The sequence below is a fragment of the Phacochoerus africanus genome, chromosome 16 (assembly GCF_016906955.1).
Source record: "Phacochoerus africanus isolate WHEZ1 chromosome 16, ROS_Pafr_v1, whole genome shotgun sequence".
Taxonomy (NCBI): Eukaryota; Metazoa; Chordata; class Mammalia; order Artiodactyla; family Suidae; genus Phacochoerus; species Phacochoerus africanus.
In genome coordinates, this window is record NC_062559.1 from 13,582,355 (window position 1) to 13,609,073 (window position 26,719).

Sequence of the window (26,719 nt, forward strand, 5' to 3'; positions counted from 1 at the left end):
TACTAATTAAAGGTCATGTTTACTAATCTAGCACCATAATTCCAGTTTCAGGGCCTCCCAAGTGGCTGGAAGGAGCAAGGGAAGAAGTGATGCTGTTGGAAAATTAAGGGTAGTTCGTAACTTGTGGCCCCATTTGCGCTCTAAGGCAACACAATGAAGAAAACTGCTGAGGCTGGAAATTAAAACAAAAGCTTTTGGTTCAGACAGTAAAGGAGGCCCTCGACAATAGGAGAATCCAGAAGGCAGGGCTGGAGTCGGCCTCATGAACTAGGGGGTTTCTTCTTGGCATCCAGGTCCTTTTTAATGTCTTCAAGTTTTTTAGCCAGGTTTGGTATCTTTAAAGAGAAAAAAAGATTATTATAATTTCCCATCTACCTAATCAATATTCTTTCACTTCTCTTCCCAGGATAAATGTCTTTTAACTTTTCCCTAAAAGAAACCTGCTAAGGGTAGGTTCTTAGTCTTATAACTGCCTAAGGGTATCAAAAGTTGTCAAGAAGGCTCTCTCCCCAAAAGCCAGACCCCGACTTCTACTTTTATATACCCACTCTAGCCCCTCAACCCAGTTCCAAGTAACAGATATACATATCAACAATAAATGTGCCCTCCATTAATACGCCCCTGCCTAGAAAGCTGTATGATTCAAGGGAAGGTTGACAAAGAGAATTCCCTGTGTCACACTCAAAGCTTCACTATAAAACAAATCAAAAGTTAATACCATGCTTCCCCTTGCTTGTCTCTTTAAAGAAAGCATTACCTTTCGGGATCCCCATTCGTGGGCAGTTGTGTCCCTTGGTTTTCCACCTCCCCATCTGTAAAGTGAAGCTCCTACAACTCTGTCCTCCCTGACTGTGCTGCACTATATAGACCCACCTCCAAACAGCTCAGTCATCTCTACTACTGGGCAGGGGGCTGGAAAGATCATCCAATCAAAGTCTCACTTCACATGATTTTCCAGAGAACTATAGGAATCTAACTTAATGTTACTCTGGCCAACAAACACAGCTCAGTGTCACCATGAGACCATCTAAACTGATGGGATTTTGCCCTCTTAGACTGAAACGGGGGACAAAAGCTTCTGTGAGTTCTATTCTTTTTTCAAACAATGGCAAACCTTTCTACAAAATACAGGACTTTCTCCGAAATTCAGACCTATGGACCTCAGGCACATCTTACTTCAACGAACACAAGTCACTAACTATTGGTTACATGGAATCAAGGAGGACGTGGATATGGTCACTTACGTCATAGTTCTGAGCCAGATACATTCCAACCACGTTGCCGAGAGTAAATCCAAGCTGTAAGAATAGAATAGCAAGAGTCACACTGGAGACGGAGTTCTGTGCCATCTGATACCAAACCAGACTACATGGACAATATTTTCCTAAGGAGCTCAGGTCAGTTAGAAGACCCCACTGTACAGTCTAGGGCTATGCACACCGTGAAATTCACATTTTCCTTCTATAAAATAAACATATGAATATTCTCTCAAAAGGTTAAAGAGCATACGAAAGAATATATGGTGGCACTCAACACACCTCCCCTACATTCGCCTTGCCCCTCGAAATCCCCATCAATACTAGGCTGTAAGTTCTAGAAACTCAAGCCAAAATTCTGATTATTGTTAAAAGTTGAAATTTATTTTTTGAACTTTTTCTGTTATGAAATATGATATGTCTAGCTATACCAAATTAAAAGTATTCCATTAAAAAAAGTATTCAACTGAATCACAGGATCTTAGAAAATAAAGAGACTTTTCACAGTTCAATCTCTTCCTACTTCAAGAGGAACCCGAGGCCTAGGGCAGTGAAGTTAACTTGTTCAGGGTCATTCATAACAAGGAGCACAAGACAACCTAAATTAGATTCACATTCAAAACCTAAAATATACAATGATATAATGCATACAACTGGCTTAGCACTCTGCCATGGGTGGTATCTAATGGGCAGGACACTTAAGACCTGAAGAGAACACAGGTCCCATAACCAGCTCTTAATCAGTGACAAGACAGACGAGCATGATTTTTAGAGAACTGTAAGTGTTTACCCCATTGGGGGACTGTTTTTCTGAACAAAATCTGTTTCACGAAAATTGAAGCACTCCCTTCACATTATAAAAGCTTCAAAGCTCCTTAAGCTTCAAGTTTCAGTGATGATCTAAATTCCTTGGGGATTTTCCCCCAATAATTTTTTCTTTCTTTTTCTTTTTTGCTGCCCCTCAGCATATGGAGTTCCTGGGCCAAGGATCACATCCGAGCTGCAGTTGCGATCTGAGCTGCAGCTGCACCAACAACGGATCCTTAGCCCACTGTGCCAGGCCGGGGATCAAACCTGTGTCCCAGAGCTCCCAAGACAGCACTGATCCCATTTTACCACAACAGGAACTCCTAATTTCTAAATTCATAAATTCAAACTGGCATTTGATTTTTTTTACCATTCCCTTTAATCTATGTTGCTCCCATTCAACACACAGAAAAGGTCAACATAGGAAAAAAACTAAAGCACAGCACTTGAAACTATTGGTCACAAGCAGAATGGTCTAACTGTCCTCAAGTTAGAGATGCACACAGGAGACAGAACACAGGTGGACCCTTACAAGCTTTAAAACCAAAAGCATTATCTAAATTGCCTAGAAAACTAATAAGCATAAAAGAGGACACTGACGTCTAACTATAGACCATTTTTTGATCATTTGATTAATCACAATCTTGTGAAATATTTTTACCAACAAGGTACCAAAAAGCAAAATTATTTTTCTCACTCCTATAGGTTGGAATCAGGTAGTCAGAGGTTTTCCTAATTCACAGTATTAAACTTGCTTAAAAGAAGAGGAAGGAGTTCCCATCGTGGCACAGTGGAAACAAATCCGACTAAGAACCATGAGGTTGTGGGTTCGATCCCTGGCTTCGCTCAGTGGCTTAAGGATCCGGCATTACTGTGAGCTGTGGTGTAGGCTGCAGACATGGTTCAGATCTGGCATTGCTGTGGCTCTGGCCGAGGCTGGTAGCAACAGCTCCGATTCGACCCCTAGCCTGGGAACCTCCATATGCCACGGGTGTGGCCCTAAAAAGACAAAAGACAAAAAAAAAAAAAAAAAAGAAGAGGAGGAAAGAAACTACATTTTAGCTCAGCAGGTTAAGAACCCGACACAGAATCCATGAGGATGCAGGTTCAATTCCTTGCCTTGCTCAATGGGTTAAGGATCCGATGTTGCTGCTAGCTGCAGCGTAAGTCACAGATGCAGCTTGGATCTGGTGTTGCTGTAGCTGTGGCACAAGCTGGCAGCTGCAGCTCTGACTTGACCCCTAGCCTGGAAACTTCCACATACCACAGGTGCAGCCATTAAAAAGAAAAAAAAAAAAAAAAAAGAAGAAGAGGGGGAAAAAAATCATCGGAGAGTGTTAGCTCTAAGACCAAATAAAATTTAGGCCTGTGAAGAAGATGGCAGAATAGAAGGACTGGAGCTCAACTTCTCTCTAAAAACAATAAAATTCACTACTAAAGACTGAGCGTTCTTCACCCAAATGGACTGGAAACCTTAATAAAGATATCCTACTCCAGCAGAAAAAGAGGAGGCCACATCAAGAGATAGGAGGGGCGATTTCGCGATATAAACAACCCCATACCTCCTGGGTGGGAAGCTCCACAGACTGGAAACTAACTGGTTCACAGAGACTCACCTACAGGAGTGAGAGTTCTGAGCCCCACATCAAACTCTCTCGTGTGGGGATCTGACACGGGGAGAAAGAGCCCCAGAGCATCTGGCACTGAAGGCCAGTGGGGCTTGTGCACAGGAACTCCACGGGACTAGGGGAAACGGAGACCCCATTCTTAAAAGGCGCACACGGACTTTCACATGCACTGGGTCCCAGGGCAGAGCGAGGTCTCCATAGGAATCTGGGTCAAAACTGACTGCAGTTCTTGGAGGACATCCTGGGAAAACAGGGGTGAACGTGGCTTGTTGTGAGGGAAGGACATTGAAAGCGAAGCTCTCGGGAATATTCAGCAGCCTTTCTCTGGGGGTGGCCATTTAGGGAAAATCTGGCCCCACCCGTCATCAGCTGCTGAGAAGCTCCAGGGCAAACAACAACCCAGGTGGGATCACAGCCCCGCCCCTCAGTAAACAGGCTCCCTAAAGACCCCTCAGGCACAGAGCCGCCTCTGATCCCATCCAGAGACAAAGCCCCACCCACCAGAGGGATTAGAATCGGCTCCTCCTACCAGGGGGCAGGCATCAGCCCCTCCTATCAGGAAGCCTACAACAAGCCCCCATACTGACTTCAGCCACATGGGGGCAAAAATCAGAAGTAAGAGAGGCTACAACTCTATTATCTGTGAAAAGGTCACCACACCAAAAACCTACAAAAATAAAAAGACAGAGACCTATAACTCAGATGAGGGAGAAAAGAAAAACCCCAGAAAAACAGCTAAGTGAGGAGGAGAGTCTTAGCCTCCAGGAAAAAGACTTTAGACTGTTGATGCTGAAGATGATGCAAGACATTGGAAATAAACTGGAGGCAAAGATGGATAACTTACAGGAAACACTGACCAAAGAGATACAAGATATAAAACAAACAAGAAGAGATGCAAAATACAATAACTGAAATAAAAAATTCACTAGAAGCAGCCAACAGCAGAATACAGGGGGCAGAAGAACGAATAAGCGAGGTAGAAGACAGATTAGTAGAACTTACAGATGCAGAACAGAAAAGAGAAAGAAGACTGAAAATAAATGAAGAGAGTCTCAGAAAACTCTGGGACAACGTTAAATGCACCAACATCCGTTTTATAGGGGTGCCAGAAGGAGAAGAGAGAGAGAAGGAGACAGAAAAAATATTCCAAGAGATAATAGCCGAAAATGTCCCTAACATGGGGAAGGAATCACTCACTCAAATCCAGGAAGCACAACGAGTACCATACAAAATAAACCCAAGGAGGAACACCCCGAGACACATACTAATCAAACTGACCAAAATTAAAGACAATGAGAAAATCTTGAAAGCAGCTAGGGAAAAGAAACAAATAACATACAAGGGAACCCCAATAAGGTTATGGGCAGATTTTTCAACAGAAACTCTGCAGGCCAGAAGGGAGTGGCATGATATACTCAACGTGATGAAAGGAAAAAACCTCCAACCAAGATTACTCTACCCAGCAAGGCTCTCATTCAGATTTGAAGGAGAAATCAAAACCTTCACAGATAAGCAAAAGTTGAGAGAATTCAACAACACTAAACCAGCCTTACAACAAATACTAAAGGAACTTCTCTAGGCAGAAAAGAACAAGAGAAGAAGGAAAGGAAAAAGAGCAGCAAAAACAAATCCAAAGTAATCAATAAAATGGCAATGAGAACATACATATCAATAATTACCTTAAATGTTAATGGACTAAACGCCCCAACCAAAAGACAGAGACTGGCTGAATGGATACGAAAACAAGACCCATAGATATGCTGTCTTCAAGAGACCCACTTCACTTCTAGGGACACATACAGATTGAAAGTGAAAGGATGGAAGAAAATATTTCATGCAAACGGGGATCAAAAGAAAGCTGGAGTAGCAATACTCATATTAGTCAAAATAGACTTTAAAATGAAGAATATTTTAAGGGACAAAGAAGGACATTACATAATGATCAAAGGATCAACCCAAGGAGATGATATAACAATTCTAAATATCTACGCACCCAACACAGGTTCACCACAATATATAAGGCAACTGCTAACAACCTTAAAAGGAGAAATAGACAATAACACAATCATAGTGGGGGACTTTAACACCCCACTTACAGCAATGGACAGATCAACCAGACAGAAAATCAATAAGGAAACACAGGCCCTGAATGAAGCATTAAACCAGATGGACTTAATAGATATTTATAGGACATTTCATCCAAAAGAAACAGAATACACATTCTTCTCAAGTGCACATGGAACATTCTCTAAGATTGACCATATCCTGGGCTACAAATCCAACCTCAGTAACTTTAAGAAAATTGAAATCATATCAAGCATCTCTTCCGACCACAACGCTATACGACTGGAAATCAACATCAAGAAAAAAACTGCAAAAAACACAAACACGTGGAGACTCAACAACGTGCTACTAAACAACCAATGGGTCACTGAAGAAATCAAAGAGGAAATTAAAAAATACCTGGCAGCAAATGACAACAAAGATACGACACTCCAAAACCTATGGGATGCAGCAAAAGCCGTGCTAAGAGGAAAGTTTATAGCAATACAAGCCCACCTCAGGAAACAAGAAAAAGCTCAAATAAACAACCTAACTTTACATCTAAAGCAGCTCGAGAGAGAAGAACAGACAAGACCTAAAGTGAGTAGAAGGAAAGAAATCATAAAGATCAGAGCAGAAATCAATGAAATAGAAACAAAGAAAACCACAGAAAAGATCAATGAAATGAAAAGCTGGTTCTTTGAAAAGATCAACAAAATTGATGAACTCCTAGCCAGACTTATCAAGAAAAAAAGAGAGAGGACTCAAATCAATAAAATTAGAAATGAAAAAGGAGAAGTAACAACAGATACCACAGAAATACAAAGGATCATAAGAGACTACTATATGCAACTATATGCCAATAAAATGGAAAACCTAGAAGAAATGGACAAATTCTTAGAAAAGTACAATCTTCCTGGACTAAACCAAAATGAAATAGAAAAGATGAATGGACCCATCACAAGAACTGAAATTGAAATGGTGATTAAAAAACTACCAACAGGAGTTCCCGTCGTGGCGCAGTGGTTAACGAATCCGACTAGGAACCATGAGGTTGCGGGTTCGGTCCCTGCCCTTGCTCAGTGGGTTAACGATCCGGCATTGCCATGAGCTGTGGTGTAGGTTGCGGACGCGGCTTGGATCCTGCATTGCTGTGGCTCTGGCATAGGCTGGGGGCTACAGCTCCGATTCGACCCCTAGCCTGGGAACCTCCATATGCCGTGGGAACAGCCCAAAGAAATAGCAAAAAGACCAAAAAAAAAAAAAAAAAACTTCCAACAAACAAAAGTCCAGGACCATATGGCTTCACAGGTGAATTCCATCAAACATTTAGAGAAGAGCTAACACCTCTCCTTCTGAAACTATTTCAAAAAATTGCAGAGGAAGGGATACTCCCAAACTCATTCTATGAGGCCACCATCACCCTGATACCAAAACCAGACAAAGACACCACAAAAAAAGAAAACTATAGGCCAATTTCACTGATGAACATTGACGCAAAAATTCTCAACAAAATACCAGCAAACCGCATCCAACAATACATTAAAAGGATGGTACATCACGATCAAGTGGGATTTATCCCAGGGATGCAAGGGTTCTTCAATATCCGCAAATCCATCAGTGTGATACACCACATTAACAAACTGAAAAATAAAAACCATATGATCCTCTCAATAGATGCAGAAAAAGCCTTTGACAAAATCCAACACCCATTTCTGATAAAAACCCTTCAGAAGGTGGGCATAACGGGAACCTACCTCAACATGATAAACTCCATATACAACAAACCCACAGCAAACATCATTCCCAATGGTGAAAAGCTGAAGGAATTCCTGCTGAGATCAGGAACAAGACAAGGATGTCCGCTCTTGCCACTACTCTTCAACATAGTTCTGGAAGTCCTAGCCATGGCAATCAGAGAAGTAAAAGAAATAAAAGGAATCCAAACTGGAAATGAAGAAGTAAAACTATCACTATCTGCAGATGACATGTTTCTATACCTAAAGAATCCTAAAGACTCTACCAGAAAACTGTTAGAGCTCATCCATGAATTTGGCAAAGTCACAGGATACAAAATCAATACACAGAAATCAAAGGTATTTCTATACACCAACAATGAAAGAGCAGAAAAAGAAATTAGGGAAGCCATCCCGTTCACCATCACATCCAAAAGAATAAAATACCTAGGAGTAAACCTACCTAAAGAGACAAAAGACCTGTATTCTGAAAACTATAAGCCACTGATGAAAGAAATCAAAGATGACACAAATAGATGGAAAGACATACCATGCTCGTGGATTGGAAGAGTTAATATTATCAAAATTACTACACTACCTAAAGCAATCTGCAGAGTCAATGCAATCCCTATCAAATTACCAAGGACATTTTTCACAGAACTTGAACAAAATATTTTAAAGTTTGTTTGGAAGCACAAAAACCCAGAATAGACAAAGACATCCTGAAAAAGAAAAATGGAGCTGGAGGAATCAGGCTCCCGGGCTTCAGACTATACTACAAAGCAACAATCATCAAAACCACATGGTACTGGCACAAAGACAGAAATATAGATCAGTGGAACAGGATAGAAAGCCCAGAATTAAACCCATGCACCTACAGCCAACTAATCTATGACAAAGGAGCCAAGGATATACAATGGAGAAAGGACAACTTGTTCAATAAGTGGTGCTGGGAAAACTGGACAGCCACATGGAAAAGAATGAAATTAGAACACTCCCTAAAACCATACACAAAAATAAACTCCAAATGGATTAAAGACCTACATATAAAACCAGACACTATAAAACTTAGAGGAAAACATAGGCCAAACACTCTCTGACATAAACCACAACAACATCTCAGATCCACCTCTTAGAGTATTGACAATGAAAACAAAAATAAACAAATGGGACCTAATCAAACTGAAAAGTTTCTGCACAGCAAAGGAAACTAAACAAAATGAAAAGACAACCCACAGAATGGGAGAAAACCTTTGCAAGTGAATCAACTAACAAGAGATTAATCTCCAAAATTTATAAACAATTTCTGCAGCTCCATACCAAAAAAACAAACAACCCCATCAACAAATGGGCAGAAGATCTAAACAGACAGTTCTCCAAAGAAGACATACAGATGGCCGAGAAACACATGAAAAGATGTTCAACATCACTCATTATTAGAGAGATGCAAATCAAAACCACTCTGAGGTACCACCTTACACCAGCCAGAATGGCCATCATCCAAAAGTCTACAAACAATAAGTGCTGGAGAGGGTGTGGAGAAAAAGGAACCCTATTACACTATTGGTGGGATTGTAAATTGGTGCAACCACTGTGGAAAGCAGTATGGAGATGCCTCAGAAAACGAAACATAGAACTACCATTGGATCCAGCAATCCCACTCCTGGGCATCTATCCAGAGAACACCACGACTCGAAAAGACACATGTACTCCAATGTTCGTTGCAGCACTATTCACAATAGCCAAGACATGGAAACAACCTCAATGTCCATCAACAGAGGAGTGGATCAAGACGATGTAGTACATGGAGTTCCCGTCATGGTGCAGTGGTTAACAAATCTGACTAGGAACCATGAGGTTGCAGGTTCGATCCCTGGCCTTGCTCAGTGGGTTAAGGATCCGGCCTTGCCATGAGGTGTGGTGTAGCTCGCAGACGCGGCTCAGATCCCTTGTTGCTGTAGCTGTGGTGTAGGCCGGTGGCTACAGCTCCGATTAGACCCCTAGCCTGTTAACCTCCATATGCCACGGGAGTGGCTCTAGAAAATGCAAAAAAGCCAAAAAAGCAACATGGATGGACCTAGGAATTATCATGCTAAGTGAAGTCAGCCGTACAATGAGATACCAACATCAAATACTTTCACTGACATGTGGAATCTGAAAAAAGGACAGACTGAACTTCTTTGCAGAACAGATGCTGACTCACAGACATTGAAAACTTATGGTCTCCAGAGGAGAGTTTGGAGGGTGGGGGGATGTGCTTGGGCTGTGGGATGGAAATCCTGTGAAATCAGATTGTTATGATCATTATACAACTACAGATGTGATAAACTCATTTGAGTAATTAAAAAAAAAATAAGACCAAATAAATTAAAAAAAAAAAAACAAAGTTCTGTTTCTACCACTATCTAGCCATGTACCTTTAGGCAAGACCTTTAACCTCATTGGCCCTTTGCCAATTTGAGTTTCCTGCTTTATAAAACATTATACTAACAATGTTCCTTCCAACTCCAACATTCTAGGATTCCTGGCTCTTAACATGTGTGCCTCAAAATAAATATGACATATCTAAAGTGGCTTCATTTTGACAATTTCACCAGGCATCAGGGCACATGAAAAAAAAAAAGCAATTATTTTAAAACACGAAATGAAACAAAAACCACAGGCCTCTAGACAAGTCATATCCGATTCCAGTTTCAGAACACTGCCAGGTCTACCAGTGAGGTATCATAATATTAAATACACAACATGAGAGAAATGGTGCACATTAAGACGTGCTGAGGAAAATGCATGGTGTCAGAAAAGCATTTATATGCTGTTCATGGGATACTCAACAGGAAAATTTAAACAGAAAAAAAGACACTAAGAATCTAAAAAAAAAAAAACACCGAAATCCGAGGAACAGTGACTCATTAGTCTGAGAAGTTAGACTGGACCCAGAGTACAAAAGGCCTTGAAGGAGTCTGAAGCTCCTCTGCAGGCCAGGACCTGGAAGCCTCACCAGGAGGCAACCCCGAGGGCTGCTGCTACCCCATGGTCCGCCTCCACATCACATGTTCCCCACAGCAGTCCTGCAGGGAAGACAGTGCAGAAGAAGGGAAAGGCCTGCTTCCCAAGGTCAACACTAAAGACATTACTATTGCATCCCTCTGCAATCATTTTGAGACTTTAGGAATAAGCAGCTTCTTCGCATAAACACACCAGGGACAATAAAAGGTAAGACACCAGAAGTCTGGGGACTGAGGGAGTGACACAAGCAAAGTGATGTAGAGGATAAGTGGGTGAAAAGAAATCTGAAAAAAAACCTCCCAACTACGTCTGGCCTCCAAAGCTTTTGATTAAAGGATTATAAAATGGTCTCCATCTTAAAGAAATTACATTATGTATAGGAAGAAAAGCTACATGAAATAACACAGTTATAAAACAACAGAAAGCAGGACCTAATACAGGACTTTGAATGTAACAGATGCATGAAAAACCAAAACTGGGTCATGTATTAAGTAACAAAATGAATGATACAGAAGTGATTCTTTTAAGAAACCATACCTGAAAGAGATCAATGTACCTCAACTTGTTAAAGGCTCTAAGGATGCTGAGGAAGTGTCAAAATTTAAACTGGGAAGGGCAGTGGCTGTAAAGAATCAAGGTACAAGATAGGAAGGACAATATGATGACCTGAACAAAAGAGGCTTGATTAGAAAAGAGGACTTGAACTAAAAAATGGAAAGAAGTGGAAGTGTGGAGAGCTGGTAGGGCTAGAGGATGGACCTCAAAAAACAAGCAAAAGAATTTAGTTCACAAGGAAAATGGTAGGGAGCCACCGACTGCTCTTTACCAGCAGCAAAATAATGAAAACACTGTTTTGCAAGAACTCACCTGAAAGCTGTACCCACAGACTGAATAAACACAGATTAGAGAAGGCACAGGGCATTGCAAGCAAATGTGAATGGATTGTTTTTCTTCTTAAAAATCAATGAAGATCAATGGAATAGAATACGGGGTCCCAGAATAAACCTTTTTTTTTTTTTTTTTTTGTCTTTTGTTGTTGTTGCTATTTCTTGGGCTGCTCCCGCGTCATATGGAGGTTCCCAGGCTAGGGGTCGAATCGGAGCTGTAGCCACTGGCCTACGCCAGAGCCACAGCAACTCGGGATCCGAGCCGTGTCTGCAACCTACACCACAGCTCACGGCAACGCCAGATCGTTAACCCACTGAGCAGGGGCAGGGACTGAACCGGCAACCTCATGGTTCCTAGTCGGATTCGTTAACCACTGCGCCACGAAGGGAACTCCCACAATAAACCTTTTATATTTATGGTCATGCCCTTTTCAGCAAGGATGTAAAGACATTCAATGGGGAAAGAATGTTTTTTTCAAGAAATGATGCTGAGGAATTCCCTTTGTGGCTCAGCAGAAACAAATCTGACTAGCATCAATGAGGATATAAGGTTCAATCCCTAGCCTTGCTCAGTGGGTTAAGGATCTGGCGTTGCCATGAGCTGTGGTGTGGGTCACAGATATGGCTCGGATCCAGCCTTGCTGTGGTATAGGGCAGCAGCTACAACTCCAATTCGAACCCTAGCCTGGGAACCTCCATATGCCATGGGGGAGCCGTAAGACAAAAGAAAAAAAAAATGATTCTGAGACAACTGGATGCCACATGTAAAAGAATGAAGTCGGACCCCCCCACCTCAGATCACAAACAAAACAACTCAAAACGGATCAAAAACCTAAATGTAAGCTAGAACTACAGATCTCTTAGGAGAAAATACAGGAGTAAATCTTCACGATCTTGGCGTAGGCAACACTTTCTGAAATATGACACCAAAAGCACAAGAGACCAAAAAAAAAAAAAAGATTTGATTTTATCAAAATTTAAAATGTTGGTGTTTCCAGGGTATATCCAGTCTCTTGGATAGACCATGATGGACGATAAATAAGAAAGGGAATGTATATATTTATGACTGGGTCACTTTGCCCAAAAGCAAAAATTGGCACAACATTGTAAATCAACTATATATACTTTACTTCAAAAAATTAAAAAAGAGAAAACATTAAAGTATTGTCATGTTAAAAAAATTAAAAATAAAATGTTTGTGTTTCAAAGAATACCAACAAGAAAGTGAAAAGACAATCTACAGGATGAAATAACTATGTGTGCACATCATTTATCTAATAGCGGACTTGTACCCAGGATACATAAAGAATTCTTATGACCAAATAAAAAGACAAACAGCTCAATTTAAAAACAGGCAAGGAGGGGAGTTTCCATCATGGCTCAGTGGTTAACGAATCCGACTAGGAACCATGAGGTTGCGGGTTCGATCCCTGGCCCCGCTCAGTTAAGGATCCAGCGTTGCCGTGAGCTGTGGTGAAGGTTACAGACATGGCTTGGATCTGGTGTCCCTAGCCTGGGAACCTCCATATGCTGCAGCAGAGGCCCAAGAAATGGCAAAAAGACAAAATAAATAAATAAATAAATAAATACAGGCAAGGAGGGAGTTCCCATTGTGGCTCAGTGGTAATGAACCCGACTAGTATCCATGAGGTTGCGGGTTCAATCCCTGGCCTTGCTCAGTGGGTTAAGGATCCAGCGTTGCCGTGAGCTGTGGTGAAGGTCACAGACATGGCTCGGATCCTCCATTGCTATGGCTGTGGTGTAGGCCGGCAGCTGCAGCTCAGGTTACATCACTATTCTGGGAACCTCCCATATGAGGCACATGAGGTCTTAAAAAGCAAAACAAACAAAGGGGCAAGGGAGTTCCCACTATGATACAATGAGCTAAAAATCCAACTGCAGAGCTCCGGATGCTGCAGAGGCACAGATTCAAGCCCTGGCCTGCACAGTGGGTGAAGAGATCTGGTGTTGCTCAAGTTGCCACACAGGTTGTACCTGTGCCCTGGATTCAGTCCCTAGCCCAGGAACTTCCACATGCTGCCAGTATGGCCATAAAAATAAGTAAATAAATAAACAAATATTTTTAAATTAAAAAATGAAATAGGAGTTCCCATCGTGGTGCAGTGGATAACGAATCCGACTGGGAACCATGAGGTTGCGGGTTCGGTCCCTGCCCTTGCTCAGTGGGTTAACGATCCGGCGTTGCCGTGAGCTGTGGTGTAGGTTGCGGATGCGGCTTGGATCCCGCATTGCTGTGGCTCTGGTGTAGGCCGGTGGCTATGGCTCCGATTCGACCCCTAGCCTGGGAACCTCCATATTCCGCGGGAGCGGCCCAAAGAAATAGCAAAAAGACAAAAAAAATAAAAAATAAAAATAAAATAAAATAAAATAAAAATGGGCAAAGGATTTGAACAGACATTTCTCCACATAAGATATACAAATAAATGGCCAACAAACATGAAAAGATGCTCAACATCATTGGTCACTGCGGAATGCAAATCAAGGCCACAATGAGGTGCCCATCCACTGGGATGACTTGAATCATGAAAAGATGAGCAAGGGCTGGCTGAGGATATGGAGAAACTGGAGCCTTCACACGATGCTGGTGGGAATGTAGAATGGTGCAGCCACTTTGGAAGTCTTACAAATCCTCAAAAAGCTAAATATAGAGTTACCCTCTGATGCAGCAATCCCATTTTAGGGTGTACAACCAAGAAAACCAAAATATTGTATCTACGCAAAAATGTGTACATGAATGTTCACAGCAGGATTATTCACAAAAGCCGAAAGGTGGAAATAACCCAATGTCTATGAACTGGTGAACAGACCAACAATATGTGGTATATTCATACAATGTAATATTAATTGGCCATAGAAAGGAATGAAGTACTGATCCATGATACAACACGGATGAAACTAGAAAACATGCTAAGTTAAAGGCAGTCAGAAAAGACCACATACTGTAGGATTCTGCTTAAAGGAAATGTCCAAAATAGGCAGATCCAGAGAGACACAAAATAAATGAGTGGCTATCCAGGGCTGGATATGAGGGGAATGGGAAATGAATGCTAATGACATGTAGTTTCTTTGTGGGAACAATGAAATAATAGATATAAAAATCAGATAGTGATGATGCTTGCACAACTCTGTGAACACATTAAAAAAATCACTAAATTCTACACTTTAAATGGGCGAACTGCATGATATGTGAACTCTACCTCAAAACTACTTAAAAAAACCAGAAAGATTTGGTAGAATGTCAGCTAAATGGGGTTAAACTGAGGAAATTAAGGACAACTTTAAGATTTCCGGATTGCACAAATGTTCAAAAACAATGGAAATGATGTCAGGGTGGATCCTCAAATAAACAGTTTGCTTTTCATAAATGAGAGGCCCCTGGAAAACGGTGCCAGTCAATTCTTTTGTATGTATAGACATGACTGGCTTGGTTACAACACTGTACCTATTAACCCAAGGAAGCACTAAGTCTTAAAAAGAAGACAACTCCAGAGCAACCTGACTCATTTGCTGTTCAACTCCCGCCCCAGTCAAAAAGTTGTTACATGTATACATCAGGAAATAAAACTCTAATTTTTATCTGGGGATGGTTACTGGCAACAAACCAGAGTGAGTATTACCAAAGTCTGAAATATGACTCATCATATCAGATGTTCAAAAAGTACACACCCAAATCCAAGCTACGCAACAGAATCTGAACCATCTTATATTTACCAACAAGGGTTTAGGAAATCTAAAAATAATCTTATTTAGAAAATATAGCTACAACTACCATTCAAAAGGACACCTAAATGCTCCACAGTCTCAGATGAGAAAAGCTACACACTGTCAAGAAAACTGAAAATACGTATTACAGTACACTGACAAGATAAATTGAATTTTTACTTCTCAATTTTAGTCTCAGATACAGGAACTGTCAAACCTCTCCACTCTAAGGAAGCAGGGAAAAAAAATTCACCTTTTTTTGTGCCTTAGTCAAGACTTGGTGTGGAGAAGATTATCAAACATGTGTAACAACCGCTTTGGGTAATAATAAAAGTCTGTGCATTAAGCCAAAAATCTGCTGAAGATACAACCTATATCCCTTCTACTACCACCACAGAAAAGCGCATTTAAGATGTCAGGTAAGTTTTACATTCAGTAATTTTCCTTAGAGAATGAAGAAAGAAACAAAAAAGCTATAATCCTTCAACTGAATCAATAATTTAAATAGGGACATTAATAGAAATTAGCCAGTAATACTCTGGAGAGTGTGGCCTCAGGTAGAACTGGTTTGCCTATTCTCAAAGAGGCTGATTCAAACATTCAAGGTATCTTATGAATATCTGACAGTAGTAATCAGGAAAAGAGGAATAGCTAACTAAATAAATGAAATCAATCCCAAAGTATTGGCTAAGTGCCATCTGCTTGGGAAATCTAAGTATAAATATAAAGTATGTTGCTTATTCCCATAAAGTTTATAATCTCTCCTAGAAAGACAAGATAAAATAAAACACATCAAGATGGAGTTCCCGTCATGGCACAGTGGTTAACGAATGCGACTAGGAACCATGAGGTTGCGGGTTCGATCCTTGGCCTTGCTCAGTGGGTTAAGGATCTGGTGTTGCTGTGAGCTGTGGTGTAGGTCGCAGACGAGGCTTGGATCCCACATTGCTGTGGCTGTGGTGTAGGTCGGCAGCTACAGCTCCGATTAGACCCCTAGCCTGGGAACCTCCATATGCCGCGGGAAGTGGCCCTAGAAAAGGCAAAAAGACCAAAAAAAAAAAAAACAAGATGCAATGAGCTTTTGTTCATTTTGATCAGCACATGATGATCTGAATGGGCCATACAAGCCCATTTAAGTTTAAGTGCTTTGTGCAGAAATCTAATTCGTTCACATTAACATATTAAAGAAGACAAGTCATATGATCACCAGATGAGGGAAAGGCACGATAAAATTCAACAGCCAATTACAATAAAAACTCCTAAGAGCGAGCCTTTCCTTAAACTGTTAGAAAACATCAGAAACACAAGCATCATACTAAGACCTGAGAAGCATTTCCACTCAAAACAAAACTAGAACATCCACTCTACTTCCACTGCAAGTCCTAGCTTGAAAGTGAGAGCAAGAGAGAGAGGGAAAGAAAAATTGGAAAAGAACACAAACTGTCATCTTTGTCTTCGCTGGAGATATGAATGTCTTCATGGTATTGTCTTTCCTGACTCACAAGCAAATCTACAATCTACTGGAGCTAAAAGATAGGCAAGAACGCTAGATACAAAATTATTAGCATTTCTATACATCTGCAACAACTAATTTGAAAATGTTGAAACTGAGTCCTCCAAAAAGGAGCTTTCCCGTCAAGTTTATGATTAACCAACATATCTATCCAAAATTTTATTCCCTTTCTTGTCGCCTCTGACCTCGGTCCTGTGCTAACTAAACACTAGTCAACCATTTTAATCAGATGACTAAAATTGCTGTAATAGCATTGATTTGGTACATTACCAAAATTGCTGTTGTTCATAGTATCGCTAATGTACAAAACCAGTTTATTTCTCTGGGATGAGTTAACAGACTCCTGAGCCATGATGGCCAAAGACTTGTAAACCAGAGACATCCTGACTCCAAAACTATGATGAAGCAATGTCACAAGACAATGATTAATGCCAGCCTCTTTGTCACTCCCCTTTAAAAAACCCAAACTCAGGAGTTCTTGCCGTGGCGCAGTGGTTAACGAATCCGACTAGGAACCATGAGGTTGCGGGTTCGGTCCCTGCCCTTGCTCAGTAGGTTAACGATCCGGCGTTGCTGTGAGCTGTGGTGTAGGTTGCAGACGCGGCTCGGATCCTGCATTGCTGTGGCTCTGGTGTAGGCCAATGGCTACAGCTCCGTCTGGACCCCTAGCCTGGGAACCTCCATATGCCACGGGAGCGGCCCAAAGAAATAGCAAAAAGACAAAAAATAAATAAATAAATAAAAATAAAATAAAATAAAATAAAAAACCTAAACTCAAAGACCAAGTCAGAGTGGAGCCGAGGCTTGTCTCCCCCTCCTTTGCTTGGCACCCTGCAATAAAGTCCTTACTTTGCAGCAAACACCTGCTGTCAAAGTTTGGCTTTCTGCACAGCCAACAAACAAGCCCTTTGCTCATTTACAATGTAATTTTATTTTATTTTTTTGATTTTTTAATTTTTGGGGGGCAGCACCCGAGACATGTGGAAGTTCCCAGGCCAGGGATCAAACCCATGTCACAGCAGCAACCCAAGCCACAGCAGTGACAACGCCAGATCTTTAACCCATTGAGCCATAAAGGAACTTCCACAATGTAATTCTTTTTTTTTTTTAATTTTCAAGTTTTTATTTGTAAAATAATAATTGTAAAACAATAGAGACCAAACTCATAAGTAGTTTCAAACATTTTTACCTGTTTTATTACCAAAAGGATTAAATAGTTCATTTTTTTTTTCCTTTTTATGGCAGCACCTGCAGCATATGGAAGTTCTCAGGTCAAAGCAGAGCTGCAGCTGTGGCCTACGTCACAGACACAACATCAGATCTGAGCTGCATCTGTGACCTTACAGCAATGCTTTCACTGAGCAAGGCCACGGATCCGACCTGCATCATCACAGAGACAACACTGGGTCCTTAACCCACTGAACCCAAACAAATCTTAAGAAGTTCATTTTGAAAGATTAAGGTAATAAATTTATAGATTTCTCCTAAAATTCTTTCTAGAACTGAATGAAGAATAGAATCAGTGTGTTATACAACGTAATTCTTTAAAGGATGTCCAAAAAAAAAAAAAAATGGGGGAGGAGTTCTCTGTGGCTCAGTGGGTTAAGGATCCAGTGTTGTCACTGCTGTGGTTTGGGTTTGATCCCTGGCCTGGGAACTTTTGCATGCCCCAGGCGTGGCCTAAAAAATAAATAAAAATTTAGAAACAATTAAAAAAATTAAAAAGATGTCGCACTAACAAAAAAACTAAAAGTTCCTAGAAATACTAGGTAAAACTAAATACAATAAAAATGGAAGAGAAAATACTAGACAAAACTAAAAAGTACCCAGAAAAACATGGGGCAAGACTATTAATTTAAAAATTTTAAAAATACTGATTAAAGACATGTACAACCTAAATAAATGGGAGATGGATCACAACAAATGAAGGTTTCAGAAGCTTACAGTCATCAGGAAGGTGGAGAAGGATGGAAGTTGGGCCATTAAGAGTAGCTGGGGTGGAGTTCCCCTTGTGGCTCAGCAGAAATGAATCTGACTAAGAACCAAGAGGATGCAGGTTTGATCCCTGGCCTTGCTCAGTGAATTAATGATCCAGCACTGCCGTGAGCTGTGGTGTAGGTTGCAGACAAGGCTCGGATCCTGCATTACTGTGGCATAGGCCAGCAGCTACAGCTTTGATTTGACCCCCAGTCTGGGAACCTACATATGCTGCAGATTTGGCCCTAAAAATACAAAAAAAAAAAAAAAGAGTAGCTGGGATTTTCCCAGGTATCAAAACTCATTTCAAAGTTGTAGTCACTAAAGCAGTATGGTTGGTGCAGAATTAGACAAACAGGTCAATGGTCAAGGGGAAACAGTTGAAAAATAGATCTGTAAACATACAAAAGCATATTAGATGAAAAAATAACCTGGAAAATCAGTGAGTAAAACAATGACTTCAACAAATTGTTCTGGAATTCCCGTTGTGGCGCAGTGGTTAGCGAATCCGACTAGGAACCATGAGGTTGTGGGTTCGATCCCTGCCCTTGGTCAGTGGGTTAAGGATCCGGCGTTGCCATGAGCTGTGGCGTAGGTTGCAGACACGGCTTGGATCCCGCGTTGCTGTGGCTCTGGTGTAGGCCGGTGGCTACAGCTTCGATTCAACCCCTACCCTGGGAACCTCCATATGCCGTGGGAAGCGGCCCTAGAAAAGGCAAAAAGACAAAAAAATAAAAATAAAAAAACAAATTGTTCTGTCATAATTGGCCATACATTTAGAAAAAACATAGATAATAATGAAGAAATCCATATGGATTAAAGATGTAAATGTAAAGCATACAACCATAGAAATACCAGAAGATAATATGGGGAAAAATTTTTACAAGTTTATAATGGGAAAAGACTCTCTTAAAAAAAAAAAAAAAAAGAGTAGCTGGGAAGGCAAAAAGGAGGATAAAGGGGAAACCATGCGGAAAGGTATGAAGGCAAGATTATGGAGGAGTTCCCATCCTAGTGCAGCGGAAACAAATCCAAGAACCATGAGGTTGCAGGTTCAATCCCTGGCCTCACTCAGTGGGTTAAGGATCCGACGTTGCCATGAGCTGTGGAGTAGGTCACAGACACAGCTCGGATCAGGTGTTGCTCTGGCTGTGGCGTAGGCCGGCGGCTACAGCTCCGATTAGACCCCTAGCAGGGAACCTCCGTATGCCGTGGGTGCAGCTCTAAAAAGACAAAATAAATAAATAAATAAAATAAAACAGAGGATATATGCTGACAGGCAGTGGGAAAGGAAAATGGGGCCAGATCACCAAAGCTTGAAAATCAAGTAAAAGTGGTTACAATCCGATGTGGAAGGACACAGGGACCACTGAAGTTTCTAAGTGTGAACAAAGCAATTAACCTGAATGATTACTATGGCAGCTGCAAGAGGCAAGAGAAACAAGAGTGTCAAGGAAAACATACTAACTAGAGGCAACAACCTTGCTATTCCACAGCTCATCAGACTACAATGAGCATGCTATGTTTAAAAAAAAAATTCAAAAACTAGAATATTCTTACAAGGGTGATAGGCATGAACCTGGAATCATAAAGAATGGGTGGAAGAAGTAGGGATGTGTAGCCTGTAAAAGATAAGACTGGTGGGGATGGCTGACAGGCATATGAAAAAAATGCTCAACACCACTAATTTTTAGAGAAATGCAAATCAAAACTACAATGAGGTACCACCTCACACCAGTCAGAATGGCCACCATTAAGAAGTCTACAAATAACAAATGCTGGTGAGGATGTGGGGAAAAGGTACCCTCCTTCACTGCTGGTGGGAATGTAAATTCGTACAACCACAATGGAAAACAGTCTGAAGGCACCTCAGAAAACTAAATATAGAACTCCTGTATGATCCAGCAATCCCAGTGCTGAGTACATATCCAGACAAAACTTTCACTGAAAGAGATACATGCACCCGTATGTTCATCACAGCACTATTCACAACAGCCAAGACATGGAAACAACCTAAATAGCCAATAACAGATGAATGGATTAAGAAGATATGGTACATACATACAATGGAAAATTACTCAGCCATAAAAAAAGACAAACTAATGCTATCTGCAGCATGGGTGGAACTAGAGATTCTCATACTAAGTCAGAAAGAGAAAGACAAATACCATAGGATATCACTTATTTGTGGAATCTAAAATATGGAAGAGATGATTATATCTAAAAAAACCAAAACAGATCATAGCCAAGGAGAGCAGACTTGGGGTTCCTGGGGCGGGGGGGAGGGAGTAGGATGGATGGGCATTTGGGGGGTTTTTTGGATACAAACTGGTATATTTGGTATGGATGGGCAATGAGGCTCTATTGTGCACAGCACAGGGAAACGTGTGTGACTGGGCCACTTCGCCGTACAACAGAACTTGAAGAAACACTGTAAATCAACTATATCTTAATAATAATAATAAAGAAATGAGGCAAAGACCAGTTAAGTAACTTGCCCAAAAATACACAGCAGGTAAATATATGTGACACATAGCAGGTAAATGATGTGGTGCATGAAGGAGAGAAATAAATCAAAGATTATGTCAACATTGCAAATTTGAGAAAGCCAGGGCCGAGAAAGAAAGAAGTTAGGTGTATGGTGCAGGGTAGAGAAAGAAGAGGTAATGGGTCCCTCCGTGTTGGGTCTAAGACAGACAGAAGACAGGAGACGTTCGGTAGGCAGCTGATGACAGAGAACTGCAAGCAGAGAAAAGGACTCACTGCAGTTTTGAAAGCTGTCAGCAAAGAGGTGAAGGTGGCAGCATGCCAGGGAACACACCCCCTAAGGGAGCTAGAGAGAAGAGCAGAGAGTCAAGGACTGAGTCTTGAGAAACACCCAGAAACCAAATGAAGGGATATGCAGCCCGTACAAACCGGAGCGATGAGATAGGGCCACTTCCCAACTGGTGCACCAAGATACTGCTCCCCTGAGCTTTGGAGCAGCCAGCACCTAGGGCTGGGCACTTGCACTCTACACAGGTTCTTCCATAAAAATAAGTCTACATGTGTTATAATATGAAAGAATGTTGGAAAGTACTTAGATGCAGGATCCAAGAGCCAAGGGAGAAGGGACTAAAGAGGAGGTGATTAAGAGGACCAAGCGCTGCTATGCTGAGAGGTAAGAAAAGCAATGCCATTAGCTCAGGAACAGTACAACAAACAGTTACACAAGCCCCAAGCAGTGCCCATCATAGCTGGTTTCCCTTTAAAAGCTGCACATGTGTCCTTACAACATCTGTGGCCAAATCATGCTGCAACTAAGGAAGTCACTGCAATAAAAGGAAAGGGGAAAGAGGCATTAGGACCACAGGAATAAGTTTCGATATAGGGATAATGGGCAAGTATTTTAATCCAAGGAGAGATGAACAATGAAGAGAATATATAAGCAGCACTACCAGGTGCAGTGTTCTCAAAGAGTGTTCCAAGAAGTGACAACTGTAGGAAGCACCTTGGAGGGTTCCCAACGGGTGGTGACAGTGCACCCTCCGAGACATGTAACTTATGACTATCCCATTATGTTCCTTCTGAGGAAAACTAGTCCCCATTCCTGAGAAGAAACTAAATCAGAGTTCAACTAATTATCTTGCAAAAGAGAAAGCGAGAAATACCTGAAAACTTATTGTCACTGTTTTAAGTTCTTTAATGTATTATCTCATTTTTAATCCTCACAATAAAACCATGAAGTAGGCTCCCATTTTCGGATGTGGAAACTGAAGCACAGAGAATTTAAATAACTTGCCAAAGTTCCCACTGCTTAAAAAGGATGGTTCAGGACTTTCCGTCAGTGGCTCAGTGATTAATGAACCCAACTAGTATCCATCCTCATGGATGGATGGAGGACGAGGGTTCAATCCCTGGCCTTGCTCAGTGGGTTAAGGATCCGGTGTTTCCGTGAGCTGTGGAGTAGGTCACAGACTGGCTCGGATCCTGCACTGCTGTGGCTATGGTATAGACTGGAAGCTACAGCTCCGATTCGACCCCTAGCCTGGGAAACTCCATATACCGCAGCCCTAAAAAGACCGAAAACAAAAAAAGATGGTTCAAACCCAGGAGTCTGATTTTTGAGTCTGATCTCACGGCAGCGTGGGATCCTTAACCCACTGAGCGAGGCCAGAGATCGAAGCCGCAACCTCATGGTTCCTAGTCAGATTCACCACTGAGTCTGATCTCTTAAGCATTAGGACATGATGTCGGGGCACAGGTTAAAAGCTAGATCTATGGCTGAAAGTAAACAGAAAGACTTGCCCAAGTTCACTGAGCTACTGAATCATCTGACAGAGGTAGAATCCAGGCACAGATGCTATCATTTCTTTCAACGAATAGCAGTGAGGAGGTGGGAGAACTTCTGTGTTACTTAGGAGCTAGGAATTTAATGAATAACTCTGATTAAAGCTTCAGCAACTCTCCTTAGATGTTAAGAATTCTGAATTCGCAAATCAATGACATCCATATTTATACAAAGCAAAAGTTTACTCCAAAACTAAATAAACTTGCTCTTCAAAAGCACCTACAAAGGGTAAATGAATCCATGTCCTCCCAATTATCAATGAACTACAGCTGTAGGGCACTCCATTATATCATCTTGCACTTTGAGGCTGATACTGTTTTTAACCTGAGTGTTTCCTACAACTACACGGCAGTAATTATTTCTATTGACTCCTACGCTGATACCCAGTGAGGACACTCAGAAACTTCCAGAAGCAGAGTTGTAGCCATGTCTTGGTTATGAACTTTATGTTAAGGATACTTTCTTTGGGCCTAAGAATTAAAAATCAATTACTATCTAAAAAGGGCAGAGGGGCACTTTTTCTTTTTTAATCCCTTTGATAGATAGTATAACATTTCGGAAAGTATCTCATTCCAAGAGCACTCTATTTCCACTGGCCACTTGGGAGTGGAATAAGAATACCTGCCTCTTATCAGAATCAGCGTTTAAGCATTAGGTTTTGAAGGCAAAAAAACCTGGAAGAAAGACTTTCACTTGGAAATTTGATTGTCAAGTACTTCTGAAGTCTTCAACCAGGCAATCTTTGAAACACACTGGGCTTTGCCAGAAAATTCGTTTTTAACCGAAATAAAGAGCCTTGAGAAACAATTTGTTTACTCATGGTAACACTCACTTCCCCCAGAATGGGCATTTTGGAAAAATTACTTGTACACCAGGGTCTGACTCATGCCAGCAACCAGTCATCCTCCGTCTGGAAGCTATAAAAGATCTGACGAGGGCTCTCTAAGCCTCTAACACTGATGGTTTACTAATTCTGAGTTTATTCCCGGCTTTCCTGGCCCTCCTAAGTTCTCTACGATGCCAACTAGCAGGGCTCTAAATCGGGAATAGGGTACATGTCCAGGAAGAGCGAGGGCAGAAAAGTCACTCAGGACCCCGGGAACCTTAACATGAGGACCACACTAAGCGGGGCTTTGAAAACGCATGCTCTGACACCTCAAAAGTTTTAGAGACTTGAATGGCGGCAGAAAAAAATACCGGCAAAAAGATTTGGGCAAAGCAGAAACAGAACCCCACAATCCACCCTGACAGGCGACGAGCGGGCTCGGGGGCTGAGGGGTCGGCGGGACTCTCGCCGAGGACCCCGGGCCCAGGCCGGCACAGCAAAGTTCGGAGCCCCAAGGCCCTGGGCCAAGCCGCCAGCGCGCTATGCGACAGCTCCACTCACCAGGAACTGGAGCATGATGTCCGCAAGGAGGGAGCGATGGGCGGCTGCAACTCCGTGGGCCGGTCCCAGGCTGCCTCCCACGGCGCGACAGGCGGGGCCCGCGGTTAACTTCCGGTTCACGCCCCGCTCCGCCCCACCGGCGCCTCGCCCCTCGCCTCACCCGGAAGCGGCTCGCTGCGCCCCCTGGCGGAGCGCCTCGGGATCACCTCCTGAGCTGGCGGCTGGCTGGACACGCGCGGGACCGTGTGGGAGCAAGTCTTCAGTGCCAAGGCTGGCTTGAAGCTTTGAATTTCAGATTCTGGGGTCCAGTCCCCAAATCGTGCTTCTGTAAACCTGGGTCGAGTCCAGGAATGGGAATTATTATAACAATTCTGATGCACAAGTCCTAGGGCTCGTTGACCTAAAAGACGATCAGAGGGAGTGGTTCCCATCCCCTTTTACAAAGCAGAATCCCCTGTGGAGCTTTTGCGACGCACTTCACCCGGGCCCCACGCGCAGGGTTGTGTTTTTCAAAAGCTCCACGGATAGGCTGTGTAACCTGCGTTGAGCATCTGTGATAGAGGTGAAGTTGTAAGATGGAGGCTTTTGGGGTTTGGCCCAGCTGGGTCCAATTCATGAAGTGCCTTGCACTTTCTGGGAGCCATAAACAAGTTAATCTCTCTGAAGTTTGCTTTCCTTCACTTTAAAGTGGCGCTAGCACCAGCTCCCTTCCTGAATTGCTGGAGGATCAGGACAATGTAAGGGATCAATAAATGCTTGTCGTGTGTCTAGTGTGCACCGTGAGCTCTGAAGACCTCTTCCTGTCCTCTCTCCACTCACAGCTACCCCCTCACACTGTGGGCCACCTTCTGCTCCTGGTCTTCAAATCCCTCTACAATCCCCGCATACTTACAAAGCAAGACCACCCTTTTCTCTTTGCTCTCAGCCTTTGGGTTTTTTTGGTTTGTTTTGGTTTTTGTCCCTTTAGGGCCGCACCCGCGGCATATGAGGGTACCCAGGCTAGGGGTCCAATCGGAGCATTGCTGCTGGCCTACACCACAGCCACAGCAATGCCAGATCAGAGCCGCGGCCAGCCGCGACCCACACCACAGCTCACAGCAACGTCAGATCCTTAACCCGCTGAGCGAGGCCAGGGATTGAACCTGCAACCCCATGGTTCCTAGTCTAATTCGTATCTGCTGCTCCACTGAGGGAACTCCATGCTCTCAGCCTTTGAATTCACCCTTTTTTTCCATATTAAGTGGAACTCTGGTTCTAAATAAAAACAAAATCCTATTAGCTTAAACCAAATGCGAACATATTATAAAGTAGACAAGAAGGAATAGGAAAGCTATGAAGAGTTTAAGTAGCATTTTCCTTCCATTTCTGCCCTTCTCCATCCATCTGCCTCTTTGCTCCCTCTCTTTGCCTTAGTTTTTTCCTACTTTCCAGAATAAGGCCACTGTAAGCTACTTAAATTTAGTCACTAAATGGTCCATCCAATAGAAAGACTGGATCGCTCTTTCATTACCATTTTCAAATACCAAGAAAGGAATGATGATTGGTGTCAGCTGCTTTCTAATCAATTATAACTAGAAGGGACAGGGTCTCTTTGAACTAAAGTGACTGCCAAGGAGGAGATGCCCGTGCCTGGCGGTAACACACTCTGTTTTCCAACATGTCCAGGTTAAAACTTGAGTCAGTCAAATCTTCAACAGGGCTTCTCAGACTTAATGTGCATTCAGATTACCTGGGATCTTGTTTAACTGCAGATTCTAATGCAGCATATTAGAGCTGGGTATTTCTACTAAACTCCAAGTGATACTCTACTAGTGGTCTGTAAATCAGGCTTTGAGTTACAAGACACCAGACACTAAGCTACATGAGGGTGAGGACTCCACCTATTCGGTTCACAACTCTAGTCCTAGTGCCCAGAAAATGAACACAGTATTTATTGAAATTCCTTGTATAAAACCTTATCTCCTTACAGACAAAGCCTTAAATGAAGCCTGGCTTTTCTCCTAAGGCCTTTTCTTTCTCTCTCTCTCCCCACCCCCAAATAACCACAAGCATGAAAAAGAAAGGCAGGACTCTCGCTCCTTTCAGAATATTACTTAAATGTTCTCATGGTAAAACAAAACAAAACAAAACAACAACCCTCATTTAAAATTCATGTCTTTGCTCTACCCCTTCACAAGGCCTTACCCTATTGACTTCCTAGGCAGCCCCCTCATTCATTGAAGGTTTGGCATCTAACAGCCTCCCTTTCCTCCCCAAGCCATCATATTCATGGGTAACTTTAAAGGCCACGAACACTTGCATGTTCAAAGAATCCTTACCTCCAGTGACTTTAATCCTCACACCACTTCAGCGATCCACCATCCTGTTCATAACTCACACTTTGTCATCTCCTGAACCTGCTCCACCAGGGAAGTATTATTCTCCAA

General features: G+C 42.2%; 1 long non-coding RNA gene across 1 annotated transcript; it reads right to left on the reverse strand.

Annotated features, from left to right (window-relative positions):
* On the reverse strand, positions 1-24,412 carry LOC125117632 (uncharacterized). The gene is made up of 3 exons (XR_007132670.1): positions 24,294-24,412; positions 1,245-1,298; positions 1-335 (listed from the first exon to the last, which is right to left on the reverse strand). It is a non-coding gene; the product is annotated as an uncharacterized LOC125117632 (long non-coding RNA).
* Between the last annotated feature and the right edge of the window lie 2,307 nt (positions 24,413-26,719).